Below are 27,662 nucleotides of genomic sequence, written 5' to 3'. Positions count from 1 at the left end.
CAAGAGGAGTAGACAGCAGGAAATAATCAAACTCAGGGCTGAAATCAACCAAGTAGAAACAAAAAGAACTATACAAAGAATCAACAAAACCAAGAACCCGTTCTTTAAGAAAATCAACAAGATAAATAAACCCTTAGCCAGACTAACCAGAGTGCACAGAGACAGTATCCTAATTAACAAAATCAGAAAGGAAAATGGAGCTATAACGACAGAAACTGAGGAAGTCCAAAAAAATCATCAGGTCCTACTCTAGAAGCTAATATTCAACAAAACTGGGAAATCTGGACAAAATGGACAATTTTCTAGACAGATACCAGATATCAAAGATAAATCTGGATCCAATAAACCATCTAAACGGTCCTATAACCCGCAAAGAAATAGAAGCAGTCATTAAAACTCTCCCAACCAAAAAAAGCCCAAGACAAGAACGGTTTCATGCAGAGTTCTATCAGACCTTCAAAGAAGACCTAATACCAATACTCTTCAAACTATTCCACAAAATAGAAATAGAAAGAACACTACCCAATTTATTCTATGAAGTCACAATTACACCACATATTCTCCCTTTAAGATGGAACAGTTTCTATCTAATCAGAACCTTGTCACAATTTCTTTTCATAGAGACTTCATAAGAGTTTTTTTCTACATCTATCATGTTTAATATTCCTAATAGATTTTAAAGACAGATTGAGTGCACGTTACTTTTCGCTTCAGAAGATATCATGCATATTTAAGAGGCATTTAACTATTATAACTTTTTTGGTGACTTAAAAAAATAAAATAAAATAAAATATAGCTTAAAAAAAGGTGAGTGACACTAACTATAAGGATCCAAAAATTTATCCAAATATGAAACTAATGGGATATCACAAGTGGAAAATTCTACACCTGGTTTCATGTCAGTATTATCAAAACACATGTATGCTAAGAATCCTGTGTGAGATGATGACCTTAGGTTATGTGTATAAGTAAGGTGCTAACACCAGTGAATTACTTTAGACTTGGTCCCATTTCCAAGATTTCTTTTTTTTTTAATTAGGTATTTTCCTCATTTACATTTCCAATGCTATCCCAAAAGTCCCCCATACCCTCCCCACCACTCCCCTACCCACCCACTCCCACTTTTTGGCCCTGGCGTTCCCCTGTACTGGGGCATATAAAGTTTACAAGTCCAATGGGCCTCTCTTTCCAGTGATGGCCAACTAGGCCATCTTTTGATACATATGCAGCTAGAGTCAAGAGCTCCAGGGTACTGGTTAGTTCATAATGTTGTTGCACCTATAGGGTTGCAGATCCCTTTAGCTCCTTGGATACTTTCTCTAGCTCCTCCATTGGGGGCCCTGTGATCCATCCAATAGCTGACTGTGAGCTTCCACTTATGTGTTTGCTAGGCCCCGGCGTAGTCTCACTAGAGACTGCTATATCAGGGTCCTATCAGCACAATCTTGCTTGTGTATGCAATGGTGTCAGCATTTGGAGGATGATTATGGGATGGATCCTTGGATATGGCAGTCTCTAGATGGTCCATCCTTTTGTCTCAGCTCCAAACTTTGTCTCTGTAACTCCTTCCATGGGTGTTTTGTTCCCAATTCTAAGAAGGGGCATAGTGTCCACACTTATATTTGTGCAAATGTTCAAAAATTTAGAAAAATCTGAAAGCAGAATTATTTGTGATCTCAAATATTTAAGGGAAAAAAACTCCCCAAAACAGCAATTTGGAAAAATAAGTGTGAGAACATTCAGATACAATTACTCAATTAATGAACTGAATAGCTGTAATCTATAAATAAAGGAAACAAATCCTCATTATAAGAAAGTTCGATAACAGAAGAGAGTCAGTCACTGGAACAAATCTATAAAATAAACTGCGGTTTTAGCTGTCAGTTTGCTGTAATATGATTCCATAGATCAGGCAGCTTAGCTACATTTGTCTCTCACAATTCCAAAAGTGGACAATCCAAGCTAAAAATGCTGGTGGATTAAGTGTGGGTGAGCTTCCTTCCCCAGCTTCCAGAGAGCTGACATTTTGTGATGTCTTTACAAGGCTGGAGGGGAGAGGAATACAGGGGAATGGGAAGGAGAGAACAGAAAGGCTTGGAAGGGAGCAGAGAATGGGAGAAGAGAGGAAGAGAGGGAAACAAAGATGGAGGAAATAAAGAAGAGAGATGAGGGATGAGAGAGAGAAAGAAGGAGGCAGAAAAAGAGAGGAAAGAGACAGAAGAAAAGGATGGGGAAAGAAAACAGGTAGATGCTACTGTTTCTTGATCCTCTGATATGGACACTAGCTAACCTCAACATGGAAGCACCATCCCCACGACCTCATCTAAATCCATCTACCTCCCCAGGCCATAGAAAATGCTAACTACCTACTCCAAAGAAATAAAATAAACCATCCAAATCATTTCCGCACATTCATCATCTCTGTGGGTACCTTTTGCTAAATAAACATTTGAAATTCTTATTATTGCTTAATGTTCCTTTCTCTTGGTCAGATTTATTAGTTACTCCTTATTAATTAAAGTTGCCCAATTTTGCTTAATAACGGTGGCCTCCTCATTCACAAGAGCTATATTTATTCATCTTCTGCTTCCAAGCTAATTAAGAAACATCTCTATCTTGAGTATAAGTCAATTCGACAATTCTCATACTTTCTGTTCACAAACAAAATATCCTTTCAAACAAATTGCAACCTGCTAGCAAGATTTCCAAGGAGGTGAGTGACAGAGAGCCTCCTTAAGGTTTCTAATACTCTGTGATAAAGATCAGCTCCTGGGGAATGCTTTATTTGTATGTTTTGTGTTAGTTACTTTGTGTTGTTTGTTGTTGTTGTTCTGAGACAGAGCTTCTCTGTGTAGCCCTGGATGTTCTGTAAACCATCGTCAGGGTTTCTATTCCTGCACAAACATCATGAACAAGAAGCAAGTTGGGGAGGAAAGGGTTTATTCAGCTTATACTTCCATACTGCTGTTTCATCACTAAGGAAGTCAGGACTGGAACTCAAGGTCAGAAAGCAGTCGCTGATGAAGAGGCCATGGAGGGATGTTACTTACTGGCTTGCTTCCCCTGGCTTGCTCAGCCTGCTCTCTTATAGAACCAAGACTACTGCCCAGAGATGGCACCACCCACAAGGGGCCTGTCCCCTTGATCACTAATTGAGAAAATGTCTTATGGCTGGATCTCATAGAGGCATTTCCCCAACTGAAGCTCCTTTCTCTGTGATAACTCCAGCCTGTTTCAAGTTGACACAAAACTAGCCAGTACAACCACTTTGTAGTCCAGGCTGGCCTCGAACTAAGAGATCCACTTGTCTCTGCCTGGAATGAAAACTATGTGCTACCATACCCAGATAACCCTTTGTCTTTTTTTTTTTAATTTTTAATATTTTTATTACATATTTTCCTCAGTTACATTTCCAATGCTATCCCAAAAGTCCCCCATACCACCCCCCACTTCCCTACCCACCCATTCCCATTCTTTTGGCCCTGGCATTCCCCTATATTGGGGCATATAAAGTTTGCAAGTCCAATGGGCCTCTCTTTCCAGTGATGGCCGACTAGGCCATCTTTCGATACATATGCAGCTAGAGACACGAGCTCCGGGCTTCTGGTTAGTACATCATGTTGTTCCAACAATAGGGTTGCAGATCCCTTTAGCTCCTTGGGTACTTTCTCTAGCTTCTCCATTGGGAGCCCTGTGATACATCCAATAGCTGACTGTGAACATCCACTCCTGTGTTTGCTAGGTCCCGGCATCGTCTCACAAGAGACAGCTATATTTGGGTCCTTTCAGCAAAATCTTGCTAGTGTATGCAATGGTGTCAGCGTTTAGAAGCTGATTATGGGATGGATCCCTGGATACGGCAGTCTCTAAATGGTCCATCCTTTCATCACAGCTACGAACTTTGTCTCTGTAACTCCTTCCCTGGGTGTTTTGTTCCCAATTCTAAGAAGGGGCACAGTGTCCACACTTTGGTCTTCATTCTTCTTGAGTTTCATGAGTTTAGCAAATTGTATCTTATATCTTGGGTATCCTAAGTTTTGGGCTAATATCCACTTATCAGTGAATACATATTGTGTGAGTTCTTTTGTGATTGTGTTACTTCACTCAAGATGATGCCCTCCAGGTCCATCCATTTGGCTAGGAATTTCATAAATCCATTCTTTTTAATAGCTGAGTAGTACTCCATTGTGTAAATGTACCATAATTTCTGTATCCATTCCTCTGTTGAGGGACATCTGGGTTCTTTCCAGCTTCTGGCTATTATAAATAGGGCTGCTATGAACATAGTGGAGCATGTGTCCTTTTTACCGGTTGGGACATCTTCTGGATATATGCCCAGGAGAGGTATTGCTGGATCCTCCGGTAACCCTTTGTCTTTACACTACCTACCCTGTTGTAGGAGACTGTAAAGGGTGTGGGCATGAGGCACAGAACCAGCTCTACCCACGAAGAGCTGTTCAGAAGGTTGATGGCTACAGTCCCTTGATTTCCACGACTTGGCATTTGAGAGAGGAGAACTGTCACAGTATATGTGTGTGTGAACTGTCAAGGGGTAGTGATGGGGGAAGGTGGGCAGGCAGTGAGGAGGTAGGAGAGCCTAAAGAAGACTCCTGGCCTTCTTGGTCAATTTCAATCTCTTCTCTTTCTTACACTTGGGCAGTCTATACTCTGCAAGAATTCACCAGTTTTTCATGTAAAAAACAAACAAACAACAAAAAAAAAATGCTTGTCTGTCCAGATGAGATAAGAACCTCCAGATCTCCACACATGCTTGCTCACAAATGTGAGCTTTAGAGAGTCACTGAAGAGCACACTTAAAATGTCACATTTTATAAACTTGCCCCATGTCCAAAGATATGGCTGGATTTATTTGTAAAATTAAAATTATTCTCAGAGAGGGCTAGCTCACTGCTCCCATGGAAACCGAAACCAATTTGGAATTTAAACGATGTGAAAGTAACGAATATATTTTTGGAGAATATCCTATGCATTCCAGAGGAAGCAGTGAGAACATGGACCTTCTTGGATGTCTCAGGTCTGTCTAGGTTCTATCCAAGTTCAGTTGGGCAGCAAAAGACCCAAAGTGAGCCCAGAACAGAACAAGGCTTTAGGTCGATTTTAGCAATTCTGTTATCAGGTCAAGAAAGGAAAGCTGCTGGACGTCACATGGAGGCATATAGGGTCCTTTGCTCTCTGTATCCTCTAACACTGAGGATCTAGACATAGAACTTGCTTCTCCCCACTCCTCACTCACACTGCAATCATCTTATCCGTATCTCATTTCACTTGGACAAGCACCTCCTGGAGGAGATGAATTCAAAGTGGCCAATAAAACAAACTTGAAGCCTTCTCCATGAGGCGGCAAGCCCAGGCCCTTCTGCTGTGCTTGCCCATATATCAACACAATTGAGTCTGTCTCCAGTCCTGAAGGTACTTCCTGGGTTTCCCCGCTAATCTACTCCTGCAGTGCCTGACTTTAATGTTCTGACTTTCCTGAGAGTAAAAATGATTTGGTGTCCCACTCTGTATACGGTGAAATTCAAAAGGATCAATTAAACCAGCCATATTTCCATGGGGGGTGCTGTTCCCCACACAGCTTAAGCTGTCTTCTCATAGTTTATGATGTCAGCAGGAGCTCCTGATTGAAATATAGCATAAAGTCCTAGCCTAGCCCACCCCCTTGCTGGCCCTCTGTCTGCAGTATATATTATTCTTGTGCTGTTCTGAGACAGCTGTGTGAATTAATGAACTGATGTGAGAATCAGAGTTGGCCTGGAGCCCCATTTAAAAGTCATGTCAATGACCTCATAAAAACAGCAAAGAATGCTTAGTAAAATAAATCCATTTCTTAAGAGCTTGGGATGCCCGCATTGTTCAAAACATATAGAATACAAAATGATTATTTTATAAGAACGAAAATTTCCCATGAAAAAAGACATTTAGCCAACCCAGACAACTATAAACTGTAATTGGTTTTTCACAGTACGTAGCAGTTTGCTCTCTAGGGAGTGTAGAATATCAATCTTGCACCTGTACTTTAACTCCAGAGTTATAGTATTTCAACCATTGAACATTTTTCATTAAAGCACTTCATATAGAATTAGTCTAATCTGATTTTAACAAAAGTATTCTCTGTTTGCTTTTCCACACTGCATTAGTGCAGATAATGTTAAAACTGGGAAGACTGCACTTTTGGTCCCTGGTAAAAACAAAAGGGTGGCCTGGTTCCACTCACTTCAAAGATGGTCCTCAGTAAGCTGGCCGTTCTTTTGAAACAAGAACAGCCATTTGTAAACCAACTTTTAGACCCCAAAGAAGCAAGACACATAATAAGCTCTCGTGAAGGCTTTTTGATTGCTGAGAAAGATGTAGAATATTTGGAGGCTTCTGGACCTGAGAAAATGTGCAGAGCTTTGCATCTGAGGCTTGAATTTTATAGCCCCTATGTTGCTGGTAATCTTTAGTGAACAGCTGCAAGGTTTTAGGCTTTGTGAGTTTAGCTTTGAGGAAAGGGCCCTTCTAAAGCTCTTTCTTAAAGCTGGGAGAACACAACAACATAGGGCTCACTGCAAACCTACACTGGAGAAGTGTCTTTTAGAGAGAGCATCCTCCTCCCGAGAGCTTCGCTCCAAAGGGAAAAGCTCCATTCTTTTCTTATTAGGACATTAATGCCTCAGAACTGAGAACAGCTGGTATAAATGAAAGGGCTTCCGATGAACAGTGACTTCAAGTATCAAGTGAACCATCCATTTATATTTCCGGACTTGATTTGCTTGGAATTAGCAATTATTTAAGAATGCTTACTGTAATTTCTTTTATTGACACTTCAGCTTGACATGAATTCAAGTCAGTTTATACCTTGCTAGACTTGACTTTAGCAAGAAAAAAATTCAGTGTGCCAAATAAAGCTGGGTTATAAAATACTGACTGATACAATAAAAGAAAGCCTAACGATCTAGAAAGTCCCATTAAAATGTTGGCTCTTCTAACATAGTTTGAATTAGATTGACCACAATCAACTTCATATAACACAGCCCTCTTCTCACACTGCACATCCCCATTGCCCACAGTTCTGGTTAATAGATCAGAGAGAGAGAGCAAGACCCCAACTGAATTTGAAGCCTCTTGCCTATACCCTGGGGAAATCTGTCCTAGCTTAGTGTGAAAAATATTTGGCCATGCTGCTATAAACAGAATTTCTGGGTACTAGCTGTCTAATTAGTATTCTAACTAGTCTGGAAAACCATTTCCAGTTTGATACTATTCTGGCAAGGGGGACAAATAAATAGAGGATGGTTCTTCTTTCCTGGTCAGGTCGCTGCTGTGAAGGCTCCTACTCTTCCTAAGTCCTCTTCAAGATCAAAACATCGATATGAGAACTCTGGCCTTGGATGCAAGATTCTGGTCAAAGCCAGACATTAGTCATAGATTAAATAGACTTCAGCAGTTGAGTACTATGATGGCTAGTTTTATATCAATTTGACATAAGCTAGAGTTACCCAAAAAGGGGAAAACTCAATTTAGAAAATGTGCCTATAAGATCTGACTATAGAGAATTTTCTTAATTGGTGATTGATGAAGTAGACCCCAGCTCATTATGATTAGTGCCATTTCTGGGCTGGTGGTCCTCTGTTCTATAAGAAGGCAGGATGAGCAAGCCATGGAACAAGCCAGTAAGCATCACCCCCTCCATGACCTCTGCATCAGCTCCTGCCTCCAGGATCATGCTTTGTTTGAGTTCCTGTCCGGACTTCCTTCCGAGATGAACAAAATATTGATGTGTAAGTCAAATAAACCCTTTTTTCTCCAAGTTTCCTTAGTCTTAGTCGTGTTGTTTCATCACAGCAATAGAAACCCTGACTGGGACCAGGACAGTAAGACTCACATAAAAAGGCAGGGCTAATCAGAGAACCAGGAGGTCTAGGTTATCCCTAGCTACATATGGGGCTCAGATAGTCCTTAGTGTGTTAAGAGTCCAAATGCCACTTGGCTCTAAACAGCTGTGGCTGGTCCAACATTGCATAGGACCAGTCCTAACATCTAGGGCTCAATAGAAGACACTTGTAAAAGCCCACTTGGCCTGCACTAAGACACTCTTGCTCAGTGTTAGGTAAATAGAGTGGCAAAGGGATTTACTATACTTAATAGGGCTGGCTGATGTGGGTAAATATCTTCTGGTTCCCAGAAACCAGAGCACTGCATGTAGGACTACTGCCCACCCTTTTAAGGAGGTTAAAAATCAACCAACCAACCAACAAATCAGTCTACAAATATGTTGTATTTATTATTATTGTTTGGGTTGGACACTGTTTTCCTAAGTCTTGAGCCATAGAATGCAGAGAAACCCATGTGAGCAGGATTTACATTAATGAGGGATGAGAATCTCAGATCTGATTTTAAAATAAAATAAATAAGTACTAGTCAGATTCAATCTAAAAATTGGATTCTTCTTCAGAAGAGGTGACAATCAGTCCTGAGCTTTTTAGTAAACGGTATTTTGGTTTATGGAGAAACAAGAAAAATGATGCTGCTCCTAAATTAACACACACTGTTGACAGTGCCAGGCTAGCCCTGGTGTTCAGCTTCAGCAATGTTGTCCCTCTACACAATAGGCAAATGTTCATAGGATTTCTAATGTCTGGGTGATGTTTCAGGTGGTTTCCTAGTGGCCATCAGATGAAGTTGTATGACTATTTAGCTAATTATTTTGAATAATCAATTTCTAACAAAGCATAGCCACAGCTCTACTGCCCCATTGGATCTGGGATAGATTAGCTGAAACCTTTCTTTTGAAGCTGAAATGCATTTTAGCAGAAGAATGTACAGAGTCTATTATTTTTCAATTTAGCCAGTAGAGGAAAAGAGGGAAGTGCATAAAAACGTAAAACCTTGAAGACACACTGAAAGGCCATGAGAGCAGAACTTGAAATAACTGGCAAGCAAGTCACTGTCCTTGGCACTTAACAGGAATGGGAACTACAAACTTTTGCATGCAGTTCTCGTTATGGTGACTAGATGGTACATTTGTGCACAGCAGTGCTTGCTCTTTCAACCTTTGCCCTTCCTCCTGGGTTTATTGGAAATTGGAGCTGTGACTCTGCCTCTTTCCTAGTTGTATTTTTTAATTAATTAACATTTATTTACTGAAAATAGTTTTCATGTAATATATCCTGATTAGGGTTTCCTGTCCCTTGTTCAGTCTCTCCCAACCTCCTTTTCCATCCACACCACCTTTCTGTCTCTCATTAGAAAATAAACAGGCTTTTAATGATCAATATGCTATGACATAACAAAAACTAATATATCATAGTAGAACAACACAAACAAACTGAAAGAGAAGAGCCCAGGAGAAGTCATAAGAAGCAGATGAAGACGCAGAGACACACTTTTTTGCATACTCAGGAATCCTCTAAGAAATATTAAACTAGAGACCATAATATATACATAAAGGATGCATGGGGTTAGAAGAGAGAGAGATAGAAAAAGAAAGATGAGTAAGAATAATGTGTAAAAATTTCTAATAGATAACTGTTTTTAAATTCCTGACACAACATTATGGCACAAAGAATCTCCAAAGATGCGCTGAGTTTATTTTCTGTTCCCCATTTACTGTTGGGCATGCAGCCTGCACTAAATAGTTTATTTGCTTAGTGAAACTCCCTTGGAGAAAACTAAATTTTCATTACTGGTGGGTTATCAATTGAAGATGGCTTCTGGGTTATGGACAGGGGCCACTTCTCTTTTGTTTGTTTGTTTCTTTCTTTGTTTTTTGAGACAGGATTTCTCTGTATAGCCCTGGCTGTCCTGGAACTCACTTTGTACACCAGGCTGGCCTGGAACTCAAGAAATCTGCCTGCCTCTGCCTCCCAAGAGCTGGGATTAAAGGCATGCACCACCACTGCCCGGCTGATGCTTTCCTTTTTAGCGTATATTTCTGGCTTCTTTATCATAAGTCAGGTATACATAGGTGTGAGGATTTATATCTGGGTCTTTGATTTGATTCCATTGATCACTATGTCTTTTTCTGTGCCAATGCCATGCTGTTATTGTTACTATAGCTCTGTGGTACAATTTGAGGAGGATAGTGATACCTCCAGCAGTTCTGTTATTATTCAGGATTTTAAAAAACTAATCTGGTTTAACTAATCTGGTTTAATTTGGTTTTGTGTGGGGGGGGTGTTGTCTGTGTGTCTGTATGTGTGTGTATGTTTCCAATAGAAGTGAAAGTCGTCTTTCAACATCTGTGAAGAATATTGTTAGAATTTTGATGGGAGTTGCATTGAATCTGTAGATTGATTTTGGTAGGATGCCCATTTTATTATATTAATCCTACCAAACCCATGAACACCGGAGGTCTTTCCACCTTCTGATATTGATCGTCTTCAATTTCTTTCTTCAATATCTTAAAGTGTTGATCATATAAGTCTTTCAGTTGCTTGGATAGAGTTATTCCAAGATATTTTATACTTTTTTGAGGTTTCTATGAAAAGTGTTGTTTCCATATTTCCTTCTTAGTCCAAATGTATTATTTGTATATAGGAGGGGTTTTTGTGTGTTAATTTTGTATCCAGCTATTTTGCTGCAAATTTTTTTTATCATTTTTCAAATTTTCTGGTGGAATTTCTAGGGTTGTTTACATATATTATCATATCATCTGCAAATAATAATGCTTTCACATTTTCCTTTCCAATTTTTATACCCTTGATCTCCTTTCGTTATCTTATTGCTCTAGCTAGAACTTCAAATACTAAGCTGAATAGCTATAGAGAAAGTGGACAGCCTTAACTTGTTCCTGATGTTAGTAAAATTGCTTTGAGATTCCCTCCATTTTAGTTGATATCAGCTATGGGCTTGCTGTAAATTAACTTTATTATGTTGAGGTATGTCTCTTATATCCTTAAATCTATCCAACATACAGGAGTGTTGGACTTTTGTCAAAGGCCTTTTCTGCATCTAATGAGATAGTCACGTGGTTTATAAGGTGGATTACTTCTTTTGCTTTACATATGTTAGCCATCCCTGCTTCTCTGGGATAAAGCCTACTTGATCATGGTAAATGATCTGTTTTATGTCTTCTTGGATGGGTTTGGAAGTATTTTATCTTTATTATTAATACATAAAATTAGCCTGTTATTCTCTTTCTTTGTTGGTTCTTCGTGTGGTTTAGATATGAGGATAACTGTGGCCTCATAAGATGAATTTAAAAATTCCGTTTGTATTTTGTGAGATAATTTGAGTACTGGTGTCAACTCTTCTTGGAAAGTCTGGTAGAATTCTGAACTAAAACTATGTTCTATCTGCTGGCCCTGGGCTTTTTTTTGGGGGGGGCGCAGGGGAGGAGATGTTAAATGACAGCTGCTTTTATTTACCAGGGTGATATAGATCTGTTTACATATTATCTGATCTTGACTTAACTTTGGTAGGCGATATATATTGAGAAAACTATTTCTTTTAGATTTTCCAATTTAATGGAGTACAGGTTTTTAAAGTGTGTTCTTATGATACACAGGAGCTCCTTGGTGTCTGTTGTTATGTCCCTTTTTCATCTTTAAATTTGTTAATTCGGATTTTCTTTATCTTTTAGTTAGTTTGGCCAAGGGTTTGTCAATCTCATTGATTTTTCTCAAAGAACTAACTCACTGTTTCCTTATTTGTACTGTTTTTTGTGTGTATTTTGTTGATTTCTGTCTTGATGTTGATTATTTCTTCACTCTGCTTTCAGGAGTGATTTCTTCTTTTTGTTTTAGATCTTTCAGATGAGCTATTAAATTACTAATATGAAATCTCTCCAATTCTTTTTTTACATGGGCACTTAGTGTAATAAACTTGCATTTAGAACAGCCTCCATTGAATCCCATAAGTTTGGGTATGTTGTGTGTTCATTTTCATTCAATTCCAGAATGTTATTTCCCTCATAACTTATGACTTAATACATTTTAATTTGGTAGTAAGTTATTCAGTTTCCATGAGTTTGTATATAATCTGTTGTTTCTGATATTGATATTCAGTTTTAATTCATTGTGATCATATATGATATAGGGTGGTTTGTTATTTTGACTTCCTTGTATCTGTTGAGAAATGCTTTATGTCTGAGTATGTGGTCAATTTTGGAGAAAGTTTCATGAGATCATGAGGAAAACAAGGTGTATTTTTTTGGGTTTGGGTGAAATATCTGCTACATCCATTCAGTTTATGACTTCAGACAACATTCTCTGTTTAGTTTTTGTCTGTTGGCAAGATTAGAGTATTGAAATTTGCTATCATCAGTGTGGGAGGGAAGTATGTGATTTAAGCTGTAATAGTTTCTTTTGTTAACTTGATTGCCCTTTTGTTTGTTCCATGTTAAGAATCACAATGTCCTCTTCCTGAATTTTTCCTTGCTGAATATGTGGTGTCCCTCCTTATCTCTTCTGATTAGTTTTAGTTTGAAGTCTATTTTGTCAGCTATCAGGATAGTTACACTTGCTTCTCAAGTCTATCTGCTTTTAATATCTTTTCCATCTTTTTACCCTGAGGTTTAGGCTTAGATTTTTTTCAAAACCTACTTTAATAAGGGTTATCAAAGACTTCAACCTTCCTTCTAGCATACCATCCAAAGGTAGGGGAGAAAAGAAGGTAAATAGGACGAGGGTTGGTGGACCTGCTTAAAAGTAGTTCTTTGGGGTGAGTTCGATCTCTATTTGTCAAGATACCAGCAATCCAGGTCAATGGTTTCAGGTCACAGTAATCTGCAGTGACTACATGATCCAGGAGAAACAGCCAGGCCTCTGCCAAATTGGCATGAGTCAGTAAGAGTGACCAGAACCAGCTGTGGCACCAGGAGAAGTTCTCTGCTGTGCCTCTCTCATCAAAGTGGAGATCATCAACGACATGAGACCAATGAAGCATTGCAAGGCTAGATATGTAAGCATGACATTACTGTCTGTTGAGTCCTATTTATGCTCTCTCTAAACATCACATATCCTCCCACAGATCTTGTCTCAACAAAACACCACATGAGTCTGCCTCACCAAGACACCATGTGAGTCTGCATCACATGACACAGCCAGAAACTTCCCCTTTAGAGAGGTGATGTCTATTCTTGATGTTGAGGGCAGCAGAAGGGTGGATCCTGTTTCCTCATCTCTTCTGTTCTTCTGTGTCTTTTTATTGAAAACTTAACACTGTTGATGTTGAAAATATTCATGGACAGTGTTTATTGATGTCTGTTATTTTGTTGCAGTGGTTGATGGTGTGTGTGTGTGTGTGTGTGACAGTAGATGCTGGCAAGGATGTAGAGAAAGAAGAACACTCCTCCATTGCTGGTAGGATTGCAAGTTGGTACAACAACTCTGGAAATCAATGTGGAAGTTCCTCAGAAGATTGGACATAGTACTACTTGAGGACCCAGCAATACCACTCCTTGAGCATCCAGAAAATGCTCCAACATGTAATAGGGACACATGCTCTATTATGTTCATAGTAGCCTTATTTATAATAGCCAGGAGCTGGAAAGAACCCAGATGTCTTTCAAAAGAGGAATAGATACAGAAAATGTGGTACATTTACACAATGGAGCACTACTCAGAATACTCTCATAGAAGCAAGGGGAGGGAGGATGTGACAGTGTGTTTCCAGGAGGCAGGGAAACGAGGAAAGGGAATAACATTTGAGATATAAATAAAGAAAATATCCAAAAAAAAAAAGAACCCTGCAATTCATCTGAATAAAATAAGATATAAATTTGGTAAGATAAGAATGGGGCAGGTCAGAAGGGACTGTTTAAGGACTTTGTAGCTATGTAATGCTATGAAACAGTATGTATAACTATCTCATAATAAAAGACAGGGGTGAGATGGGGTAGAAGATTTCATTTTCTATCAATGTGTAATGAGCCTAACAGTTATGGTCCAAGGTCAAATCCTGAAATTTAGAGTCACAGTCCTACCTTCCCCACCTAGCAAACAGCTTTTCCTTCTAATGTTTATTCTCAATGATTTCATTATCAGAAAGCTGTTGGGACTAGTTTTGAGCTTGTAAAGTCCTAGAAAATTTTTAAAAAGTGCATATATTCCATAGTTTATCAACACTAGAAAGAACTTTTAGTGGGAACAAATTAAATAGCATTCATTTTAATTTAAAACATGGAGCAATAACCTGTCCTGGTGATACATGCTTGTCCCAGCCATCAGTGAGATAAGGTGAATAACTTCAAGTTCAATTATTATTTCTTAGAAAGACTTTAACCCATATCTTTCCTCTCCTTTTCAAAATATGTACTTTAGAAACACAACTTAAAATTCTCTGTACTCTATAGGGACTGCTATTAAGACGAGGACTATTTTCCCACGTTTTCATGAACAAAGGACACACACACACACACAGACATGTGCACATGCGTGCACGCACATGCAAGGGCCCCAGTATGCTACTGTGATTTCACAGGTTCTGCAGACTCTAGACGTTTGATGAAACTTCCTCTTGAAGATATAGGTTGCACAGAGTTATAGCTCATCAGATAATTCACAGGTAAGTAAGAAACAATACCATGTGAGATATGGGAAAGGGGCCCAGTCCTAATTCTTGGTAGAAGGATCCATGCACAATATTCTTCAAAGATTGCATGTCCAAAGCACCCCAGGGAGTGGGGGTTCTGATGGGAAGAGTCCCGTCAGAGTGCTCACTAGTCACACTGAAAACAGTAGCATTAATAAAGAAGCCCCTTTATCTTGTATGTACTACTCAATGGTGCTCACAGGAAATGTTAGTGGTACCTACTATGTGTTATAATCTAATACAGGAAAAAGAGGCCTAGCATAGAGCATGCAAATCAGAATTCAGGGAAGGAACCAGACAACCAAACAGCAATTATGCCTAGGACGCTAAGTGCTAGGATGTTGACAGAACAGCTCACTGCCATAAGGTTCAAATGCATAATGGAAAGGTTTCTTAGACACCTGGGCACAGGGCATGAAAGGCTAGTGTGTGTCATTAGCCTTCAAGACAGGCTGCAGAGAGTATTGAGCCTTACAAAAAATTATATTTGTGTTCAGTAACAGGCCCCTGTGTGAAAATACCAGAGACCCGAGGTGATGAAGGTCCTCAAGAATAGTATTTCCTAGTGTCTGTCTCCAAAGGTAGATTTTCTAGTCTAGGAAGCACACTGTAGGTACATGCTCTCATAATGGCAATTGCCACCACTGCTGTTTGGGGCTCACATGTGAACTAGATGAGATTAGAAGTGCCTTTTGTCTTGCTGTGTTGTGAACTCAGGTTTTCAAGGACTTCATGATTTTTTTAAAGCTATGTGTTACCTTGACTGTGACCTTTTGTTCTAGTTTGGCTAGAAAAAGTAACCCTATAGGCCCCTGGGTTTGAAACCTTGGCAGCTAGCTATTAGCTCTGCTTTGGAAGGTTGGAGAACCTTTGGGAAATGTTGCTAGATGTGTGTTATTCCTTAAGAGATGGAGCCCTTTCCGTGCATTGGTCCATGTCTCTGCTTCCTGTTCCAACAAGATATATGAAGGCATCATATGTACTGCCTCAATCACAGACTGCACATGCTGATGTGAGAACAAGGAGAGAGAGAAAGCTTAAATCCATATAGGGGTAAAGATGAAACCTTGGGACACTAAGGAAGAAGGGTCAGACTTCCCATAGAAAACACTGAACTGACTTGGGAAAAAGCCATTGACCAGTACATGGTATTAGGATAGGAATTTCAAGTGAAGAGAAATGAAATCAGAGTCTAGAAGATACCCTGCTGTGTCTCTTGGTTCATCAGAGCTTTCTAGAACAGAACTTAGGGAATGACGTGTGTGTGTGCGTGTGTGTGTGCGTGTGCGTGTGTTATAAAAACAGGATTTACTAGAATGGCATACAATTAACAGGAGCTACATTGTTCAACAATGACCATTTGCTCCCAAAGCTGAGAATCTGGCAGACACCTCAAATTCCCATTCTGGTGCTAAAGGCCTAAAAGATTCCTGGAGAGCCACACATTGTTTAATCACACTGGAAAAAAAAAAAAAAAAGGTTTTTAATGTTAGAAAGGCTGAAGTGAGCAGCCCCAGCATTGAAGAGAAGATAGACGCACCCCCAGCAACAACCAAAAGCTAGCAGGCAAGCTACACTATTCCCAGGGACATCTTTAGGTCCCCCAGGTCATTCACTGAAGGTAACACCCATTCTTGGGAGCATCTCCTCCCTCAATTAATCTTTCCTGGAAATGTGCACACAGATCCTCTTTGGTTGGTTCCAGATGCAATCACACTGACAATCAGTAAATACATTTCAGTCTCACATAGGGCAATCTGGCTTCTGCAAAGAAATCCTTTACAATGTCTCTGATTTACCAAAAGCAGATTATGAATACAAAACAATGCTGTGACCTCACTGGTTAAATAACAAGTCAATGTTCCTCCATTATCTGAAACCAGGACCCAAGCCCCTTCTTGTCTCTGGCCTTTGCTAGCAGTTTGGGGGAAGTAGTTTTTCCTTAAGCAAGTTCCCTCCCATGGTTGACTCTTTTGATGTTCTCAGATTAACAGTTCTTTTAATTTTTGTTTTAATTAGTTCAGCTTTTACTTGGACAATGTCATTATTTTAGCTACCTTTGTACCACAGTTTGTTTTCCTGCTGATGGGGGACATTTGACTGTCTTCACAGGTAAAACATATGCAATTGTTTGATAGATAGATAGATAGATAGATAGATAGATAGATAGATAGATAGATAGATCAATTTAAAAAAAAACTTCCAAGTTTTTACACCTAAAATTTAAAAGAAATTTATATCCAAAACTAGACTTAATTTAGCACGTGTAGCTATTAAGCACATACAGTAAATGAAATACAGTGATGAACGGCCAGGTCATTCTATGTGAGTATGCATCTCAATGCTAAGAATACAGTGCCTAGGACATATAGTATAGTCTATATAGAAGGAACACAGCTTAGAAAAGAGCTAGTCTTACATCCATGAAACTAGTCAAGAGTGACATGCTAGTTGGGAGAAAGGATAGCCATCCTATGCTGAGGATGGTCGGTTGGTAAATCACAACCACAAGCATGTGTGCTCCATCTCCACCCTCAGAACTTAGGTCAAAGAATCTAGAGATTTTAATTTTAGCAGTGGGGATGTGGACACAGAAAGATATCTGGGGTTTTCTGACTAGCAAACCTAGCTCATTTGATGAGTTTAAGATCAGTGAGAGTCCCTGCCTGAGGACAGAACTCGAGGAATGAAACCTAAGGTTTTTTTCCCTGACTTACATGGACACACACTCATGTATGTACACACATACACACAGTCACACACATACACAGAGTCACACACACACACACTTACTTTTGAACCTTATGACCTCAAAATTTATCCTAAAAATATGTATCCGTGTGGTACCCGGTTCTGCCTCTCCTCCACTGGTGCTGGAAACCTCTGATTCTCCAGCTCAGGAAGGACAAGGAGAAGCCAGAAAGAGGAAATGGAGGGGGGAGCAGAGTCTGGGATTAGTGGAGGTGGGGGAGTATTTCTTTGAGAATCTTAGTGGTGTGCCTCTTTTAGGTGAAGGCCTTCCAGACCTTCTCCTTCCAGAGAAACAGAGTGAGCTTGGAGTTTAGTTTTAAGTGTCTTATCACCCCCATGGTCAGGCAGGTGGGGCCCCTGGAAGGAAGGTTAGCTAAGAAAACCATGCAGCATTCTGTTGCACAGCTGAACATTAGGTGATTAAGGCTTCAATCTTGTGGGTCTATAAACAGAGCATGAGTCCAAACCTGGAAGCACCCATACTCCTGGTTTTTATCTCAGGATTTATTTGCTAACATAAGCTTGAAGCCCTGAGTGGAATCCTAAGTGTCTGCCTGCCCCTTGTTCCAGTTTCTGTGTTAGCCAACCTTCCCTTTCTTGCTTTGTCCTCACTGTCACTGAAGATCAACTCTCTACTGATCCCCTAAGGGTGACTCTTTCCTAAGGATCAACGCTGTTCCCTCTATCTTATGTCTAAGACCTTGGTTTCACTAGACAGCAATGAGGCTCCCTCTCACCTAAAAAAACAAAAACATACATACATACATACATACACACATACATATTGCTACTACTACTACTATTCATAATAATAATAATAATATTAATAGGTTTGGAATTTGGAACATTGCTCTGTGTACTTACATTGAAGATCTTAAAGTTTATTATTAAATAGAGATGGTTTTCCCTTTTACAAGGAGACCCTCAGGTATGTGGAACAGAAACAAGAGTAGCTCTAGGTACTTACTGCTTCAGACCTTGAGCTTGTTGTATTCAGGCTGGAAAAGGCAGTGGACACATGAGATACAAGGAGAATGTTGAAGGTCTGATGTTGCAACTGTAAGGTAAAAGACCTCAAGGTCAGTCATGGTTTTCTGTAGAGGAAACAAGTCTAGAAGTTTACTAGATTCTACATAGATGCCACTTATCACATTACTCGGAGAAATGATTATTTGAGAATTCTACCACTACATATAAGTGTAGCAGAAAGTTTGTCACTTTATGAGCTCTACTGTACATGAACTATTTATTAAATGGCATTTCCTTTGCATTCAAACCCAAAAAAACCTCTAGATCCATCTTTGCAATTTTGCCACAAAAATAGTTCTTTCCAATTTATTGAATAGTTGATTTTAAACATTATCTATACTTCATTTTATAATGTGTTCGATCTTATATGCATAATCCAATTCCAGCTTCACAAAATTAAATGGCCTAAATACTTGGATTTTATAATAAAAGAGCATTAGGGATTGCATTGTGCCTCCTCTCCCAATTTGCTGATGGAAAAATGACTCTTAAGGTGCTGGTAGTTGGGGATTATTATGAGCTGAGTTTAGAGCCACCATGATGGAATCAGTGCTCTTACAACAAAGAAAGACACTCAAGGCAAAGACAGACAGATGTATCATGGACAAATCTCATAGAGACCCTGATCTTGCTCTTCCCTTCACCTCATGCTTCTCAGATTTCAAAATGTAGGGAAATAAATGTTGATGGTTTAGGTCACCCAATGTGCAGTGTCTTGTTCCAGTAGCCTTAGAAAACTGACACAGGTTAAATAACTAACTACACAGTGTTTAGCTGATAGGTGATGGAGATCCTGACAGGTGAAGCAGGTATATGGGTCCAAACCAGCTTGTGCTATTTCTGTAGCCTAGCAACTTCCAGAGCATTCTCTCAGTCTGAGAAGCAGCTCCAGTCCTGAGTAAGGACCGGACTGTGTCAGCTCCAACTTCCTGTGTCACTCAGGAGACATGCCTCTGGAAAGACAATTGTAAAATATGGTGCTTGTTCTTGCCTGCTTAAAGACCTCTGAAATGGCTGTGTCTGTCCTGGACTTAGCCAACATAAGAGTCCCTACCTATCTTCTCTGAGCAGAACTGAAGAGCACTGTGCTTTACCGAGCGCCTGGACTTTGAATGTGAAATGCTCTCCTAGGCTCCTGTGATAATTCTGGGTCCACAGATGGTGGTGACACTTTGGAAGGTCTGGAAACACCAGGAAGTGGGCCTAGATGAAGGAAGTCCATAAGAAGGTCTTCTTCTTAATCGTTTTCTGTCTTGCTTTCTCTACTTCCTGTTTATCTAGAGGTGAACAAATTCCTTTGGGACACACACTCTGCCCCCACAATCCCAGCACTCAGGAAGTGGGGGACACAGGATCAGAAGTTCAAGGTCATTCTTGGTAAGAGTTGGAGGCCAGCCTAGTGTGTATGAACCTTGTCTCAAACAAAACAAAGCAAAGCAAAGCAAAGCAAAGCCAACCACATTACCTAGTAACTAATACAAATGTTTTACAAGGTAACACAGAGTAAAAATTTCTGAGCTTAGTATTAAAATTGAAATTAAAATCTCTTTGGATGGCTAATTTTCTTAGAAAGGCACTGCTCTGAGTACTATGCCAGCTGACTGTGTGTGTGAGAGAGAGAACACAGCTATTTGGGCATTAGCCCCTGAAAGAAATATTTTTCTCACCCTTGCTCTCTGCTCATGGCTGCACTGTCCGGGCACCTGCACGATCAGTCAGCTTGTAGTAACAGCTTCCCAAGTGAATGACGTAGCTCCCCTTTCTGCAGTTCCCAAAGACCAACATCTGTCCGAGATCAGCATGTGCATCCTCAAATTAAAGTGCTCACTGTTCTAAAGCCTTCCATCTAATTTTCCTTTGGGTAAAATGACTGATAATGGGTAAATACTGAAGGATCAAATATCCTCCGACTATCAGAGAAAGCTGAGGGTGCAGACTCTAATCCACATCTGAGGTGAAGATTAAAACAAAACAGAGATTCTGCAGATCATGAGAGTGAACCCTGGCATGTCCTTCATGCAACTGGCTCTGCCAAAGTTAAAGAAACATCTTGCGGAAGTTGGCAGGGAAGGGAGACTGGGATACAGAATTAAGTGTCCACAAAAGTTAGGTGGAAACAATAACATAGGATGTCCTCACTGACACGGCCCCCATGCCACTGAAACCCCATACTCTCTGTAACTATACCTGGAAACGATTTCTACAAAAAACCCACTAATTGTGTTTTGAGGCAAGTCCCACCAGGAAGATGAGGCTCAGTCAGGCTGAGTCTCTGTCTTTAAGTTCTTCCATTTTGCTCTTCTAATGGCCGGGTCAGCCCCCAAGGGAACACACAGCTTGAGTTTATCTTTCAAGCATAAACTCCCGAGGATGAACCTTTCAGCCTTTCAGAAATTCTTGTCTAACCTGGGGATGTGCTCAAAACTTCTACACAGCTCTTTAAAGAGATCTCTAAGTTGTGGGGGATTTGTTGTTGCTGTTTTGTTTTTTTGGGTTTGTTGTTGTTGTTAATTGTTCCTTAAAAAATTAGCCAATATGCAACCACACAAACATTTTCTGATTTATTTTAAAAGTAATAAAAGATAAATCTATCTAACTGTCTAAATGAGAAATTTAACTTCCAGACACTTAAAAAAAAAAGTTTGCTTGTTTCTTTCTTTTCTTTTTTCTTTTTCTTTTCTTTTTTTTTTTTTTTTTTTGGTTTTTCTTTAAAAGGAGATACAGTCATTCTTGCCACAGATGAACTTCCACCACACCCGTGTCCCTGTCTTATCCCAGTCTTCTGGATCTAGTCTTGAACTCTCTAATATTAAGAAGTTTCAAATGTATGTGTATTTAGGGGGTGTAAATCAATAGCTGTTGGTGCTGTTGGTAAATTAGCTATAGATAACCTCAATAAAAGAGGCTCTCAGTGAGAGGCCACAGGAACCCAGCAACCACTGTGCACAGAAAAGCCACACATTTCTCTGCATTGGATTGCTCCTGGTCCCTATCGTTGCTGACATTTATAGGCAGCCCCCATGGGTCTTTTCCTTTTAGAACTGGGGCTTCTGGGAACCTGCCATAACTTTCAGAGAAGAAGGTCAATGATGACCTATACGGGAAGCTGAACAGCAGATCTGAACTGAAAGCAAATAAAGGTTTTATGCAGGCCTAGGCTTCCTGCTACATCCTGCATAACCATGTAATCTGGAGGCAAAAGAAATGTGGGAAGCTAATTTTTCAATGAAGTTAAAGAATGTTTAGTCCCTCTTAGATAGTAATGAGTCAATGATAACAGAGACGCTACAAACTATAAACTGTCTATATATTAGTAACTGCATGAGATTGCTTTGCTTTAAGAAAATGAAAGATAAGCCCGGTGTGGTGCGCACGCCTTTAATCCCAGCACTGGGGAGGCAGAGGCAGGCGGATTTCTGAGTTTGAGGCCAGCCTGGTCTACAAAGTGAGTTTTAGGACAACCAGGGCTATACAGAGAAACCCTGTCTTGAACCCCCACCCCCCCCGCAAAAAAAGAACCTAAAGAAAATGAAAGATAGAAAGAAAGGAAGCAAAATAGTTAAAACTCACTACTCTGGTAAAGCTTCATCACTCCTTTAAAACCTTTCCCTTTGTTACTTTTAATTATGTGTATGTGTATTTATATGCATGTGCACATGAATACAAGCACTGAGAAAGGCCAGCGATGTTGGGAGTTGGAGTTACAGGTGACTGTAAGCCACTTATTACAGTGCTAGGAATCCAGTTCGAGTGTGCTGGGAGAGAAGTATGTGTTCTCAATTGCTGAGCTCCTGCTCCAGTTTCTCAATTCTTTCTTACTTTTTACTGTATCTAATTATAATGCATTTGTATTGGTTCTTTAATTTTGAGATTATAAGTGCATCATTCCCCCCCTTCATCCTCCATATACCACCTCCTCACTCGCAAATGTTTGGCAGTCCCTTTATTGTAATTGTTCATGCTTTTGCACATGAGTGTTTCCACTATTGTGGACAGATAAACAGACACATGTATATTAAGAGACAGTGAATGGTGGTGTTAAATTCAGAGCTCTCATGAAAAAAATTGCCTCTCTAATTTTTCCATGGTTTTATGCACTTCATTTTTTGCCCCACAAAATGTATCTCTGTTTCTGTCTTCAGAGTCAAAGAACATATAGCCTCATTTTAGGTAATTTCTCTCATAAAATGTGTTTTAGCAAATTAAATATTCTCCTTGTTTCTAAATGAGCACAGCAAAGCACAGTGCTGGGACTGCCTAAGGCAGTGGAGTCTTAGCGTATGGAGTTAAGACTTCTAAGCTGCAAGAATGAGAACCCTAAGTCTAGCTTAACACCTTCTGTTGTTTCCTCATGAAGAAATAGCTTTCTGCCTTGTCAGGACCAAGGGATTCTTTTCAGTGTTCATTTCTTCCCACTGGAACCAATTAAAAAAAAAAAACAAGAATAAATGATAAAAATGAAGTCACAACTAATTTCCCCATTTTAATTTACACATTATCTCAAAATAGAGCAGCTGGTAACTGAAATAATGCTAAAGCTGATCCAATCCCACGCAACTTGCTTTTTAAAAGAGTCTTTTTATCAAAGAGAATAGTGGTGTTTAACAGAGTTATTCTGTGGGCCTCTGGGGCTCTGGGAAATCACTGGTCACTGACCAGCCCTGGGAAGACACTAGGTTTCTCTGAGAAAGCATTACCTTGTTTCCTCCTAGATCAGTCTAAATCCCTCGGCTTGGGTATAACCCCATTTCCTCTCCATCCTCAGGAGAAAGAGGAACAGCTGTGTGTTATCTTTTAACCCTTCCCCTGTGATCCTGGAGGCTGGGGCTGGCTCTAGTGTCAGTGCCCCACACTGAGAGTCAGGTCTGACGCTTTCCTAACAAAACTAGGGATTTTTATCCTGACTCTTTTTTCCCCGGCACATTTTCCAGGTTTGCTTCATTGACTTTTTATTTTTTATTTCTTACGATGCAAGCAGAGATTTGGATGCAGGCAATCAGAACATGAAGAGCTTCAGTCTTGTGAAGTCTCTCACAGGATCGCTTGGATTCCCCCAGGCTGCCCCAGGCTGGCAGAGACGAAAATCTGATACCATGAGAGCTGAGACTAATATCTGTCGCTGCTTTTCCAGTTGCATTTAGTACTTCTGGAAATTCTTCCACAGGTCACAGTCATATTCCCAGCTGGGATCAAAATCCACCATACAAAGGCTTCATATTTCTATCTAATTCATTACACTGAAGGCTTGTGAAGCATCTGGACTCGGGATTAATGGATTCATGGGGAATCCATTTGGAACCATGAAAAGGATATTTTCTGTTGATCAATCAAATATTGTCCTATTCTGAAGACACATTTCAAGGTCTCCTCAAGTCTGCTTTTAATGTCTCATTAACAAATAACAAACATATAAGCCCAAACTGCTGAAGCTAGCCTGGTCTACAGAGTAAGTTCCAGGGCCACACACAGAGAAACCTTATCTTGAAAAAGCAAAATAATAAATAAATAAATAAATAAATAAGCAAGCTAGCTATCTGAACTTACTGTCAAACCTAAGGAAATCATACAGAAAATTGCATAAATAAATTTAACTCATTTTTTCTACACTACAAGTAAACCCAAATCTATGTTTGCAAAATAAAACAAATCTTGTTCTTCTATTGTGTTATTTGTATCTCCAACTTCAAAGCATCAAGCACCAGTTACCTGGTGTTCCTAGGTTCAAGAATGAAGAAAAAGTCCATTCAAATTGCAAAGTAGTAAGGAAACTTTATTCATAAACAAAGGAACAGAACACATCAGCTTAAACTTCAGGAGAGAGGTAGGGTACAAGAGGGAAGATAGGGCCTTAATTATTATTTGGACTTTTCTGGGGTTCAAGAAAAGAAGCTTTGTTAGTAGGACATAATTCGGGGGGTTCTGTATTTTGGTTAACAGCCTTAGATTATGAAGGCTTTTCTTTGCTCTGCTCATGTCACCCTGCATAGTGCATGTAATTTTAATCATACAAATGTATACACACACACACACACACATATGTATGTATATATACATATATATATGTATATGTATATATATTTATTTAACCAATTGTGCAATGGGCCTAGGAGATTCTTCTTAAAAGCTCACCCATGGCACAGTTTTAACCAATCTAGGTTTGATTTATCCATCCGTTCCTGCAGTTCTTGGGTTGTGTTTCAGGATGTGTTTGAATAGAAGCATAGGGAGTTATTATCAGTGCATGCCTCAGGACTGTCACTTATCTCCATCCTTTAAAGCAGGGGTAGAAGCATCCACGCAGGTGTGTCCTAAGTGGCTAGCGGGTTGCTAGGCGCATTGTTTAGAGAGGATTGTGTGCATAACCCACTGCAAGGGGAGTCATGTGTTGCTAAACTAATCCGTACGCATGCTAGCCTCAGCTGCAACAGTATTTCAGATAAACATCTATAAACCTATTACATAGCTACATAATGGAACCAAGTTCTCAGCCATTAATTGTTTCACTTGGCAAAGCAAAAAAAAAAAGTAAAAAAAAAAAAATACTACCAATGGAAGGAGTTACAGAGACAAAGTTTGGAGCTGAGATGAAAATATGGACCATCTAGAGACTGTCATACCCAGGGATCCATCCCATAATCAGCCTCCAAACACTGACACCATTGCATACACTAGCAAGATTTTGCTGAAAGGACCCAGATATAGCTGTCTCTTGTGAGACAATGCCAGGGCCTAGTAAACACAGAAGTGGATGCTCACAGTTGATAGAACCTAGTGGGGAAACCCCCACTCAATTCCCGATTCTCGGGCACCCAAAGAATCATGAAAAGGCATTGATGTAATTACATGAGAATGTTTAATGACAGAGCTCTGGACCGACATGCATCCCACACAGGAGATAATGGATGTTGGCCACGAGTCTTGAAAGTTAGGGGTTTTTATGGGGTAAGGGGCCTAGGGGTGTGGGATTCAGCATAGAGACACACTATTGGCTTATTCAAACATCAGCAGAAAAATTACATGTACGTGCAGGGTGTCAGAGTTCTGTGAGTTGTTGACTCAGTTTAGATAGCCCTGTTATGTCCTCACATTCCTCTTTATCTTATGGTCAAGATGTTCCCAGGAATGTTTTAACTACGGGGCATACCTGGGTTTGTTTGTTTGTTTTTCTCAGCCCCAGGCAGCCTCTAGGCTCAGAAACAACCAGCAATTTCTGAGTACTTTATATGACTTATAGGTCTTGAAATTTCATCTTTCTTTCAGTCAGCTATTGGATGGATCACAGGGTCCCCAATGGAAGAGCTAGAGAAAGTACCCAAGGAGCTAAAGGGGTCTGCAACCCTATAGGTGGAACAACAATATGAACTAACCAGTACCCCCCAGAGCTCTTGACTCTAGCTGCATATGTATCAGAAGATGGCCTAGTTGGCCATCATTGGTAAGAGAGGCCCATTGGTCTTGCAAACATTATATGCCTCAGTACAGGGGAATGCCAGGACATGGGAGTGGGTGGGTAGGGGAATGGGGGGGAAGGGTATGGGGGACTTTTGGGATAGCATTGGAAATGTAAATGAAGAAAATACCTAATTAAAAAATACTAACATGAAAATAAAAGAACACCAAGATAATATCAGTTCAGGTTGCCTGAATGTCAAATTTTCAAGAAAAAATGTTTATATGTCAGGGCAGGTGATTAAAAAAAATGCCCAACAGATTGGGAAAGGATCTTTACCTATCCTAAATCAGATAGGGGACTAATATCCAATGTATATAAAGAACTCAAGAAGGTGGACTCCAGAAAATCAAATAACCCCATTAAAAAATGGGGCTTAGAACTGAACAAAGAATTCTCACCTGAGGAATACCAAATGGCTGAAAAGCACCTGAAAAAATGTTCAACATCCTTAATCATTAGGGAAATGCAAATCAAAACAACCCTGAGATTCCACCTCACACCAATCAGAATGGCTAAGATCAAAAATTCAGGTGACAGCAGATGCTGGCGAGGATGTGGAGAAAGAGGAACACTCCTCCATTGTTGGTGGGGTTGCAAGCTTGTACAACCACTCTGGAAATCAGTCTTGCAGTTCCTTAGAAAATTGGACATAGAACTACCGGAGGATCCAGCAATACCTCTCCTGGGCATATATCCAGAAGATGTTCCAACCGGTAAGAAGGACACATGCTCCACTATGTTCATAGCAGCCTTATTTATAATAGCCAGAAGCTGGAAAGAACCCAGATGCCCCTCAACAGAGGAATGGATACAGAAAATGTGGTACATTTACACAATGGAGTACTACTCAGCTATTAAAAATAATGAATTTATGAAATTCCTAGGCAAATGGATGGACCTGGAGGGCATCATCCTGAGTGAGGTAACACAATCACAAAGGAACTCACACAATATGTACTCACTGATAAGTGGATATTAGCCCAAAACTTAGGATACCCAAGATATATAATACAATCTGCTAAGCACATGAAACTCAAGAAGAATGAAGACCAAAGTGGGGTCACTGTACCCCTTCTTAGAATTGGGAACAAAACATCCTTGGAAGGAGTTACAGAAACAAAGATTGGAGCTGTGACAAAAGGATGGACCATCTAGAGACTGCCATACCCAGGGATCCATCCCATAATCAGCTTCCAAACGCTGACACCATTGCATACACTAGCAAGATTTTGCTGAAAGGACCCTGATATAGCTGTCTCTTGTGAGACTATGCCGGGGCCTCGCAAACACAGAAGTGGATGCTCACAGTCAGCTAATGGATGGATCACAGGGCTGCCAATGGAGGAGCTGGAGAAAGTACCCAAGGAGCTAAAGGGACCTGCAACCCTATAGGTGGTACAACATTATGAACTAACCAGTACCCCGGAGCTCTTGACTCTAGCTGCATATGTATCAAAAGATGGCCTAGTCAGCCATCACTGGAAAGAGAGGCCGATTGGACTTGCAAACTTCATATGCCCCAGTATAGGGGAACGCCAGGGCCAAAAAATGGGAATGGGTGGGTAGGGAAATGGGGGAGAGGGGGGAGGGTATGGGGGACTTTTGGGATAGCATTGGAAATGTAATTGAAGAAAATACGTAATAAAATATATTTTTAAAAAATGCCATTTAAAAGCATACTTTGTGTAAGTGTTCTTCCTTCCCAACCTTACACTTCCAAGACCACTTTCATTCTATTTATTTATTTATTTAGCCAAATTGCACTCCCCTGTGGCTTCTGAGACTTAGCAAAGAGCTTTCTATGATCAATCTCTTCCAACTATTAGAACAAAAATTGAATGAAAAGTATTTGTGAACCTTAGAACCTAAAGGTTGGCTTTTATGATGGGCAAAT

The sequence above is a fragment of the Mus caroli genome, unplaced genomic scaffold (genome assembly GCF_978045245.1).
Source record: "Mus caroli unplaced genomic scaffold, Mus_caroli_1 scaffold_1, whole genome shotgun sequence".
Taxonomy (NCBI): Eukaryota; Metazoa; Chordata; class Mammalia; order Rodentia; family Muridae; genus Mus; species Mus caroli.
Note: the sequence above shows the minus strand (reverse complement) of the source record.